General features: G+C 43.9%; 1 pseudogene; it reads right to left on the bottom strand.

Moving 5' to 3' along the window:
- Positions 1-235: 235 nt before the first annotated feature.
- LOC114515255 lies at positions 236-1,310 on the bottom strand (annotated as a pseudogene).
- Between the last annotated feature and the right edge of the window lie 10,523 nt (positions 1,311-11,833).

The raw sequence follows: 11,833 nt of genomic DNA, 5'->3' as shown, positions 1-11,833 counted from the left end.
TTTTTGGAAAAATCAGCTTATAAACTTTTATTACAAATTTAAAAAGAGATATTTAAAAATCTCAACTTGACCAGATATAAAACAATTTAACAATTTTAAAGGTGTACTGAGGAAAAACCAGGTTTAAAAATTTTTTTTTCATTACCCAAAAGAGATATCTTTAGCTAAAAAAAATAAAAACCATGCTGTATAGGTAATGCAGATAGCTCTAGTTCTCTGGTCAATAGGCCAAAAGAGCAAGGCCTTAAGGTCTCCAGCTCCAAACTTTTGTTCATTTCTCACTGCTGGAATTTCATATCCACTTCTTCTTGTCGCATAACTGAACCAGGTGATGGTAGAGATGGTTAGCCAGCAGTTACTCAGCCCCGCCCTGCTCCACCTTGGGAGCCAACAAATTCTTAGCTGGTAGATTGGCTGATTGGGTCTCTTTGTCTTCTGTGGTTTAGGGTTTATTGAGCATCTGTGTCAGTGATTGAAGCTGTAGTGATATCCATGTTGGTGGCTGCTGACCTTGGGTCTCATCTCTTGATTTTTCTTATCCTCTTCATTGCTGTCCTCTGTAGCCTGTCTTTCAGGAGGAGGACCCCTGCAGACTTGTGGTCCATAGCCTGATACGTGTTCTGTCTCACTGGTCACCTTGTTCTCCTGCACCCTGGTTGTCAGCACCCTCCATCACTTCTCCCTGCATAAGAGGGTCTGGAAACTGTGCAGGGAGGGTCAGTGCCCACAGGGTCTCTGCATGTAGCAAGGTGGGAACTGTGACCTGTGGTAGGACTGGTTCTAGGCCTGGCCTTTGGGAGCACTCTTCGACCTCTCATTCTTTCCCCCACTCTCAGCATTCTGGTAATCCTGCTGGTGACTGCCTGGAGGACCCTTGTGACATGGATAGAGTCTATGAGGGAGACAGTCTGCTGCATATTTACTGCCCTGCACTGGAACTCCACCCAGGCCTGTAACATCGGCTGCCTCCACACCCTCTTCTCCAACAGTGTCAAACTTCAGTCTCTCCATCTCCTGCACTTCAAAGATACTTCCCAGGGCGGTTCTTCTTTATGACAGTCTGGTGTGCAAATATACCTTCCTTGGTGTCATTCCTATTGATGAAACCATATTTGTTTCTTGCATTGAACTATTTTACTGTTTCCAAAACCTTGCTTGCTACGACCTTCTCATCCCCACTGGCAGTGCTGCTAGTGCAAGGTCACCTGGGCGGCCATTCCCTGCCCACTGCCTGTGGTGCCAGGCTTGGTGTTGGTAGCACTGAGGTTGGTGGAGTCAGGTGGCTGCTGGGTCTCCACCTCACTGCTCATGTTTGTGGTGATGATGGTGACTGGGGCTGGCTGTGGCAGCTGCGGTTCCCTCAGGGTGTGGTGGTAGCTAGGCCAGCGGTGGTGGTGGGGCTGCTCAGGGCTCTCTGGGGTCTACTCTCTGCTGTGCTACTGATCAAACTTGTGCCAATGTCTTTTGACTCCTATATTTCAGGTTACACCTACTGCCATACTAATGTGGTGAAACAACATTCTCATTTCTAAAATTCAACTTTGTTGTGTAAACAAACAAGTCATATGAAGGTACTGACAACCAATACTCAAACGTATTGGGAAAATGACTGGCCTGAAGAAGACCTGAATTAGCTAATCATCAGCTAATCTCCATGCTGCCATGGTAGGAGAAGCCCAAGCCACGTGGAGACACTACAGTAAGAAAGACAAAGGTCCTTAACCCATGGCCCAGCTGAACGACCAGACACCAGCAGTATCTGCTGCCAGCCATGCCTGGGAGCCATCTTGGGTGCCCACCAGCATCATGTGCAGTAGGAGAACCACCCAGGTGACCTCCACCCATTCACAGTCATGAAATTACAAATGGTTGTTGCTTTAAACCACTAAACATGGGGGTATTCTATTACCTGGTAATCAGTTGACAAAACACCTGATATTTCCACTTACCAAGGCTTCCAAGATTCTGCTTCTTTGATGTCTGTCCGGGCCAGAAGCTTTCTCTTCTCTGCTGAGTCAATTATAGATCGTCCCTCCCCAAGTTCCAGAATGCTGACTTCCCTTGTGTACTCTCATTTCTTCCCCCATTCTTCTTGTCCTATGCATCCATGCCTTTTTAAAATTCCTTTATTGTAATTTTAGTGGGGCTTGGGAGGGAGAGGAGATAAGTAGATCTGTTTAATCTATCCCATTTAATTCGAAGTTTCTTCTGCATTCCTTTTTTAAAAGAGATTCATTATTTATTTATTTATTTTCATTTGTTGTTTTTAGAGAGCAGGGAAGGGAGGGAGAGAGGGAGAGAAACATCAATGTATGGTTGCCTCTTGCATGCCCCCTATTGGGGACCTGGCCCGCAACCCAGGCATTTTCCCTGACTGGGAATTGAACCAACGACCCTTTGGTTTGCAGGCCAGCATTTTGTCATTACCCAAAAGAGATTATCTTTAGGTTAAAAAATACAAAAACATGTTATATAGATAGTAAGATTAGCTCTAGTTATCTGGTCAACAGACAAGGAGCAAGGACTTAAGGTTTTCAGCTCCAATCTTTTGTCCATTTCTCATTCCTAGAATTTCACTGAGTCACACCAGCCGGAGCTCTTCTGCATTCTTAACATAACCAAGAACTCCTCTGCTCAGAGGCTCCTCCCAGACTCCACATACCCTAGAGCTGGGGGGTTTGGAGTCATTTCCCCCCCAACTCTCTAATGCTTCTTTAAGGAACATGCCATTTGTTCCCTGATGAATGCCACCATCTACTGACCAGAGTGAGCATAGCCTTCATTAGTGCTCCATCTTCTCATTCTAGTAACTTTGACATCTTCATGATCATTCCATTCATCACTCTTCCTCTTAGCTCCTTGCCTTCCTTGTGTCACATGGAAATTCATGCTTCAGCCACCCCTCACAGGACCAAATGCCACCTGTGTCATTCCCTGGATGACCCCATGCCTGATGTCACTAGTTCGGCACAGCCTTCTCATCATGAGGGCTGGTCACAGAGTCTCTCCTCCCATCTGAAGCTGCCCCTGCAAGATGTACTCTATATCGTTTTTCTCCCAGCTCTGCGTGATCCACTCCATCTCCTTTGTGTCCTCACCAGTTTTTCTTAGGGCACCCAGTCACACAGCACCCAGCACCCAGTCACACAGCTTCCAGTAGCAGAGCCTGATTTTATCTGCAGCCCTCTCGTCCCACACCCTCTGTTCACGTCATCTGGGCTAGGTTGGCTCTACCCTCAGCCTCATGTGACGCAGGCTTTGCCAATCTATCACGTTGCCAGGTGACTGAAACGAGCTGAGGAATAAACAGTCGGAGTCAAGAGACTCACCTCTCAGACTTTCATAGTATTACCAGGCTAAAGAAGACCACTTGCCTACGCACATCAAAGCCCAATAAGATGCAAATGGAAGTTTGCAGCCCTGTTTGCTTCTTATTGGGCTTTATTTAAGCCCAATAAGGATTATCTAAGGATATGGCACCATGCCAGGAGTCACAGGTAGCTTGTACTCAAAGGCCTGGCTCTCCATGGATTCTGGGAGATGGACTATATAGGGGAAAAATCATTAATCATGATGACCAAGAGAGTTAGGGTCATGGTCAGGATTGTGGTGTCTACTGATTGATCAGCACTAGGGTAGGAGGTAGTTGATCATTGCATCTTGTCCTGATGTCAGCCATGGTGTTGCTTCATCTGGTTTCCCAAGGGGTGGTTGGTGGGGTCAATCTGGAGCTGAAGCACAGCTGAAGCCTAGATGTTATCTCTAGTTTGACTGAAACTCTTTCTCTGTGGTCAATAGACCTGAGGCTTTGTTTCTGAATCTATTGGATGCTGACCAGAACCTCACTGTCCTGAGGGCTTAATGATTAAGCAAGGGAAAGAGAGGTGGTTGAGTCAGGATGTTAGGCAAGGTCAGTTTGAATCAAAGGAAAAAAATTAAAAATTAAAATAAAAAATGGAAAATTAAAGAAAATAAGGTTTCTGTGCAATTACAGTGTAAGCCTTTAGGTAAGTGAGGTCTCTCTTGAACTTAAGCCTGGAAGGATGGGAGGCCAGAACCATTGCAGACACTTTGCCACAATGAGAGAAGGGTCTTTTGGTCAATATAGCCAATCACAGATGAGAGCAAAGCCTAACTAAAACCAGGGGTTATTTATACCTGAATCCAGTGGTGCCTGAAGTCAGTCCTACCCTACAAATTTTCAATTATAAGAACCCACTAAGGCTTTCTGCCTGTTTGGTCTTGTGGCCCTCACTGAATGTACCAGGAAAATCATGTTTAAAAGTGGCACAAGAAATATATAAAGAAACATTTATCTTTTAAAACAAATGGGGAAAACTGCAGGAGTCCCAAGCAGTTCCTCTGAAAGAACCCACACATGAACTTACTCAGACTCACTCCTGCTGAGTTCCAGCACTGGGATAGCAGCTTGAAAGTCACCAGCAGCATACAGGGAGGAACTGATGTGTCTGGCGTCAAGGGGAGTTGGGAGACAGCTTTCTCCTAGACAGAAAGGCAGGCGGAGGCCATTATCCCTATTCTGAATCCTACCCCCACAGAGCCACAGAGTGCCCAAGTGGGGGCCGTATCTGAGACTCCGTCAACCTGGCTAATATTGTTTGCCCTGCCTGCCCTGGGGATACCCTGAGATTCTGTCCCACCCACACTGTTAACAGTGACTTTTTCATATGAATGGCTGGTCTTGGCTCATGCTTCACAACTTCCTAATTCCTCTCAAAGAAGCAACAGCTGGCTTCAGTGAGCCTCCAGCTTTGGTACCTCATGCTAAGTGGCCCCAGGCCTGGCATTAGTAGCAACCAACCTAGATTCACCTGGGAATCTCCAAGACCAGCACAAGTAGCAGCCATCTCAGATTGCTTTATAGCTCATGCAGGGTGGCCCTGGGCAGAACACAGATGGAGGCTGACCTTGGACTGCTCCACCAGGGAAACTCTAGAGCCTGCACACCCAATGGACAGCTACAGACCACACTGGAGCACCACCACCCTGCCCCTGCACAGCTGATCCTCCACAGAGGGCAGAGGTTGGTGGTCAGTGGTCACAGCCAGTCCTTGCAGCTGACTGGCCTAGGTAAATCCCTCCCATTGACCTGCCAACAGCAACCAAGGCTCAACTACAAGAGAAGGGTATACTCAGCCCACATGAAGAGAACATCTTGAGTATCCAGTTTGGGTGACAGGAGAGGCTGTGCCACTGGATGCTACAGGACACTTACTACATTAGGCCATACTATCAAGACAGGGAGTCATACAAGGTCTGTCTGAAAAGTACAGCCATTGTTAATATAACGAGAACAGTTTGTGCAACATTGATGTAACCTGGAAGCCAAGGAGAGTAGACTGGAATGCACTTGCATAAATAATGACAACTTCACTGTACTAGTCAGTGGGAGCAGTAAACCCCCTTGAGTGAGTATGTGTACTGTGTGGCCATCGCATTCAAAATGACTAAGCAAGTAGAGCAACAAATCTGCATCAAATTTTGCATTAAGCTTGAACATTCCTCCATGGAAACTATTCAGATGATTCAGATGATTCAGAAGGCTTTCAGGGATGATGCAATGAGTACAGCACAAATAAAACTATGGCACAAACACTTCAAAGATAGTTGAGAATCTGTTGATAGTGATCCACATTCTGGAAGGCCTGCAATAAGCAGAAAACCTGAGACCGTTGAACATATACAAGCTGCAATCAACAAAGACTGGCAACTCAGGTGACTCAGCCACCCCCCGCCCCCACAGCCTAGATTTGGTGCCATGCGACTTCTGGCTTTTCCCAAAAATTTGAAAGGGAAGAGATTTCAGACTGTCAATGAGATTCAGGAAAATATGACCACAGCTCATTGTGATTGGGAGAACTGTGTGAGGTCCCAAGGTGCCTACTTTGAAGGGGATTGAGACATCATTGTCCTATGTACAATATTTCTTGTGTCTTGTATCTTTTTCAATAAATGTCTCTATTTTTCATAGTACATGGCTGGATACCTTGTGGACAGGCCTCATAGCAGCTCTTTCCAATACATAGAAATAAATACAGGGAGGCTGTCAAAATGAAGAGACAAAGAAACATGGCCCAAATGAAAGAACAGATCAAAACTCCAGAAAAAGAACTAAACAAAATGTAGATAAGCAATCTATCAGATGCAGAGTTCAAAACACTGGTTATAAGGGTGCTCAAGGAACCTAGTGAGAACCTCAACAGCATGGAAAAGATCCAGTCAGAAATGAAGGATACACTAATTGAAATAAAGAACAACTAACAGGGAAACAACAGTAGAGCGAATGAAGCCAAGAATGGAATCAATGATTTGGAACATAAGAAAGACAAAAAACAGGACTCCTTGCCAAAATGGAGGCATAGGTAGACATGTTGTGCCTCCTCACACAACCAAAAGAAGGACAACAACAATTTAAAAACAAAAAGCAACCAGAACTGACAGAAAATTGAATTGTATGGCAGTCCGACAACCAAGGAGTTAAAGAAAACATATTCATCCAGACCGGTAGGAGGGGCAGAGTTGGGCAGCCAGGGTGGAGAGGGCTTTGCAGCAAAGCTGTGGCTGGTGGACCCAGCGAGGTGGGAAATTATGGAATGGGGCTCAGTGCGCAAGGCTGCTGGCAGACCATGTGGTCCCACATTTGCACGCAGATAAACCAGGCAAAACTGGGGAGCAAGACAGACCACACAACCCAGGGTCCCAGTGTGGGGAAATAAAACCTCAAAACATTGATTGAAAACACCTGTGGAGGTTCAGGTGCCAGGAGAAACTCCCAGCCTCACAGGGGAGTTTGTTGGAGAGACCCACAAGGTCCTAGAATGTACACAAGCCCACCCATACAGGAATCAGCACCAGAAGGGTCCAGTTTGCTTGGGGGAAGCAGGAGAAGTGACTGAAATCTGGTAGAGAGCAGAGAAAATGCCATTGTTCCCCCTGGGAACCCTGCCCCACATACAGTGTTAGAACCCAGAGATATGGGTTGTCCCGCCCTGGTGAACACCTAAGGCTCTGCCCCTCACTATGTAACAGACGCATCAAGACAAAAAAGAAATGGCCCAAATAAAAGAACAGATCAAAGCTCCAGAAATAATACAACTAAGCAATGAAGAGGTAGCCAGCCTATCAGATGCACAGTTCAAAACACTGGTAATCAGGATGCTCACACGATTGATTGAATTTGGTTGCAAATTAGATGAAAAATGAAGGCTATGCTAAGTGAAATAAAGGAAAATGTACAGGAAACCAATAGTGATGGGAAGGAAACTGGGACCCAAATTAACAGAGTGGGCCAGAAGGAAGAAACATCCAATCAGAAGAGAATGAAGAAACAAGAATTCAGAAAATGAGGAGAGGCTTAGGAACCTCCAGGACATCTTTAAATATTCCAACATCTGAATTATAGGGGTACCAGAAGGAGAAGAGGAAGAGCAACAAGTTGAAAACTTATTTGAACAAATAATAAAGGAGAACTTCCCCAATCTGGCAAAGGAAATAGACTTCCAGGAAGTCCAGGAAGCTCAGAGAGTCCCAAAGAAGTTGGACCCAAGCAAGCACACACCAAGGCACATCATAATTACATTAGCCAAGATGAAAGATAAGGAAAGACTCTTAAAAGCAGCAAGACAAAAGGAGAGAGTAACCTACAAAGGAGTTCCCATCAGACTGTCAGTTGATTTCTCAAAAGAAACCTTACAGGCAAGAAGGGGCTGGAAAGAAGTATTCCAAGTCATGAAAGGCAAGGACCTACATCCAAGATTGCTCTATCCAGCAAAGCTATCATTTAGAATGGAAGGGCAGATAAAGTGCTTCTCAGATAAGGTCAAGTTAAAGGAGTTCATCATCACCAAGCCCTTATTTTATGAAATGTTAAAGGGACTTATCTAAGAAAAAGAAGATAAAAAACATGTATAGTAAAAGGACAGCAAACTCACAATTATTAACAACCATACTTAAAACAAAAACAAAAAGAAACTAAGCAAACAGCTAGGACAAGAACAGAACCATAGAAATGGAGATCACGTGGAGGGTTATCAACAGGGGAGTGGGAGGGGGAGAGAGGGGAAAAGGTACAGAGAATAAGTAGCATAGGTGGTAGGTAGAAAATAGACAGGGGGAGGGCAAGAATAGTACGGGAAATGTAGAAGCCAAAAAACTTACGACACATGGACATGAACTAAAGGGGAGGAATGTGGGTGGGAGAGGGTGTCCAGGGTGGAGGGGAGTAAAGGGGGAGGAATGAGACAACTGCAATAGCATAATCAATAAAATGTATTGAAAAAGAAAAAAAACAGCCAATTAAAACAACAAGAAGAAAATAGAATTTTAAAAAATGAGAATAGTGTAAGCAGCCTGTGGGACAACTTCAAGTATTCCAACCTTCCCATCATAGGGGTGCCAGAAGGAGAAGAGAAAGGGCAAGAAATTGGAACTCTATTTGAAAAAATAATGATAGAAAACTTCCCTAATTTGATAAAGGAAATAGACATTCAAGTCCAGGAAACACAGAGAATCCCCAACAAGATGGATGCAAAAAGCCAACTCTAAGACACACCATAATTAAAATATCAAAGGTTAAAGATAGGGAGAATCTTTTTTATTTAATAATTTCTTCATTGTATTTTTATTACCATGTAGTCCCCTTATACTTCCTCCCTGTCACAATCACTACACTGTTGTCCATGAGTCCTTTTTCCATTTTGCTCAATACCTCCCCCTTCCCTCCCTGCCCTGCACTTAGCTGTCATCCTGTTATCTATGAGTCTGCCTCTATTTTGCTTGTTCAGTTTGTTTGTTAGATTCCATATATGAGTGAAATCATATGGTATTTGTCTTCTTCTACCTGACTTATTTCACTTAGCAGAATGTTCTTCAGGTCCATTCATGCTGTTGCTAAGGGTCCACTTTTCTTGTTTTTTACAGCTGAGTAATATTCTGTTGTGTAAGTGTCCCATAGTTGTTTTATCCACCCATCTATGGACACTTCAGCTGCTTCCATATCTTGGTGACTGTAAAGAACACTGCAATGAACATAGGGGTGCTTGTGTTCTTTCTAATTAGTGTTTTGGGTTCCTTCAGATAAATTACCAGAAATGAGATCACTGGGTCAAAGGCAGATCCACTTTTAATTTTTTGAGGTATCTCCATACTGCTTTTCACAGTGGCTGCACCAGTCTGCATTCAGGCCAGCAGTGCAGAATGGTTTCCCTTTCTCCACATCCTTGTCAGCACTTATTGTTTGTTGACTTATGGATGTTAGCCATTCTAACAGGTGTGAGATGATATCTCATCATGGTTTTAATGTGCATTTCTCTATAATTAGTGACATTAAACATTTATCATTGTCTATTGACCACCTGTATGTCCTCTTTGGAGAAGTGTCTATTCGGGTCCTTTGTTCAATTTTTAATTGGGTTGTTTGTTTTTTTGGTGTTTTGTAACTCTTTATAAATTTTTGATATTAATCCCTTATCAGATGTATCAGTGAATACGTAAAGAGAGAATCTTAAAAGCAGCAAGAGAAAAGCAGTTAGTTATCTACAGGGAGTTCCCATAAGACTATAAGCTGATTTCTCAAAAGGAACTTTGCAGGCAAGAAGGGATTGGCAAGATTCTAAGTCATGAAAAATGGGGACCCACAGTCAAAATTGCTCTACCCAACCAAGATATTTAGAATTGCAGAGCAGTTAAAGAGCTTCCCAGACAAGAAAAAAACAAAGAAGTTCATTATCACCAAACCATCATTATATGAAATGTTAAAGGAATTACTTAAGAAAAAGAAGATCAAAACTAGGAGCAATAAAATAGCAACAAATAAATATCTGTCAACAATTGAATCTAAAAAATAAATTAAGCAAATAAGAACAGACAGAATCATGGATACAGAGAACGTTTTATGGTTGCCAGATGGGAGGGGTGTGGGGGAAATGGGTGAAGACATGAAGGGATTAAGAAGTACAAATGGGTAGTTACAGAATAGCCATGGGGATGTCAAGTACAGTATAGGAAATGGAGTAGCCAAAGAACTCATACACGTGACCCATGGACTTGAACAATGGTGGAGGAATGACCTGAGGGAGTGGGAGGTGCCGGGTGGAGGAGGACAAAGGAGAAAAATTGGGACAACTGTGACAGCATAATCAATAAAATATGTAAAAGAAATAAAACAAATGGCGGGGACAGTGTAGGGGTGTGGGGGGTAGAACCACTTAAGCCATAGCCTACAGCTCCCCCTGGTGGAAAATATTATTTCTCAGAGTCTGGATAACAGACTTATTTTAATCCATGTGTTCCAATAGTCTGCACATATCTAGGTTAATTTAGAACATCTTTCCTAGTTCAAAAAATAACTGCTGCTTTTTATAATTCTGATCACAGTCTTCTCCCATAGTACTCTGTCATTCAGAACTATGATCCTAAATAAAACATGTCCCAAAATCATGCAGTGAATTTAGAATGTGCTAGAGGAATACATTTTTATAACTACCTAAAATGGGAGTAGTAAAAAGACAGGAGAAGAGAAACAGAAAACTGTAATGTAGTAGAATTTTTAAATCCACTTAAGCATAAGTTCTCTGGTTTCAAAGACTGGTCCACACACGGGTGTCTCTTTTCTCCCCACATCGCATGGAAATGATTAAAGAGAGAAATACAACAACAACAAAAAGATCTATTCCAGGAAACCAAAAACCAAGAGAGAATGCCATCAACAGAATAGAATATTTGCGGGATTTGAGGAAATGTGTTGTTTTGGTTGGGAGGGAGGACAAGCAGTGCTGAACTGAGAACCCCCCACACAAGGGGGCTTCCCGGGAGGAAGGTGGGAATGACGTGTGTGAGAACAGCAAGGCCTGAACTCCAGCACAAGGCCTGAGAGTAGGGCCTGCGTGTCCAGGCAAAAGGGGATTTGAGTTGTGCTGGTGCCCAGCAACTCATCATGGTGTTTGTTCCTCAGTCATGAAAGCTGGGAGAACTTGCCAAAGCTGATACAGAAGTGGGTGGGGAGGCCAGAGAGGCAATGTGATCCAGCAAATTCCAGTGGCCACTCCAATCCAGCAGCTACCCCAATCCAGCCCTTTCCCCAGCTACCTGACTCTGTTGTACAAGGACACCTCTGAGGTCCACCGCTGAGGTCAGGGAAGGGAAGGCTGGGGTGAGAGTAGCCCTGTCCCACCTTGGTTTCACAGAGCGGTGGTCCCAGGTGCTCTTTGTGTGTGGGCTGCTGCACCCCTTCAGCTCCTGCCCTAGCCTTGGGGGACCCCGTGCCTGGTCCCATCTCTGCAGGTAACTGTCTCCACTCACAAAGCACCCAGAGGGCAGACAGCTGCAGTGCCAGCCCTTTGCAGTGCTAAGTGGTGTTGGGTAACAGACAGGGCCTGACAGAGGAAGCAAAGGATGATTTATGCAAATACCCAGGAAGCCCACACCAACCTCTATTCTTCTTCCGTTTCCACCACACCTAAGTGAGAATAGACAAGGGAGAGGCACCTCACAAACACTGACTGTTAGCACCCTTGAGAAGGTGGATCAGGAAGGGTGATTTGGAAAAGAACAGTCCCCAGTGGAATGGAGGAAATACAAATGTATTAAAAATTTTCAAATTAACATCCTCAAAAATATTTATGACAAAATATCGCATTCATAAAAAACCAAGGACCTGGTATACAAAATATGACATATACCTACAATGCATATTATTCAGTCATAAGAAGGACTGAAATTTTCACATATGCTATAACATGGATGGGCCCTGAAAACAATAAGCTAAATGAAATTGCCAGACACAAATATTGTATGATTACACCTATACAAGGTA

Source organism: Phyllostomus discolor, chromosome 8, assembly GCF_004126475.2.
Source record: "Phyllostomus discolor isolate MPI-MPIP mPhyDis1 chromosome 8, mPhyDis1.pri.v3, whole genome shotgun sequence".
Classification (NCBI taxonomy): Eukaryota; Metazoa; Chordata; class Mammalia; order Chiroptera; family Phyllostomidae; genus Phyllostomus; species Phyllostomus discolor.
The sequence above is the reverse complement of the archived record's forward strand: the minus strand, read 5'-3'. Positions and strand labels throughout refer to the sequence as shown.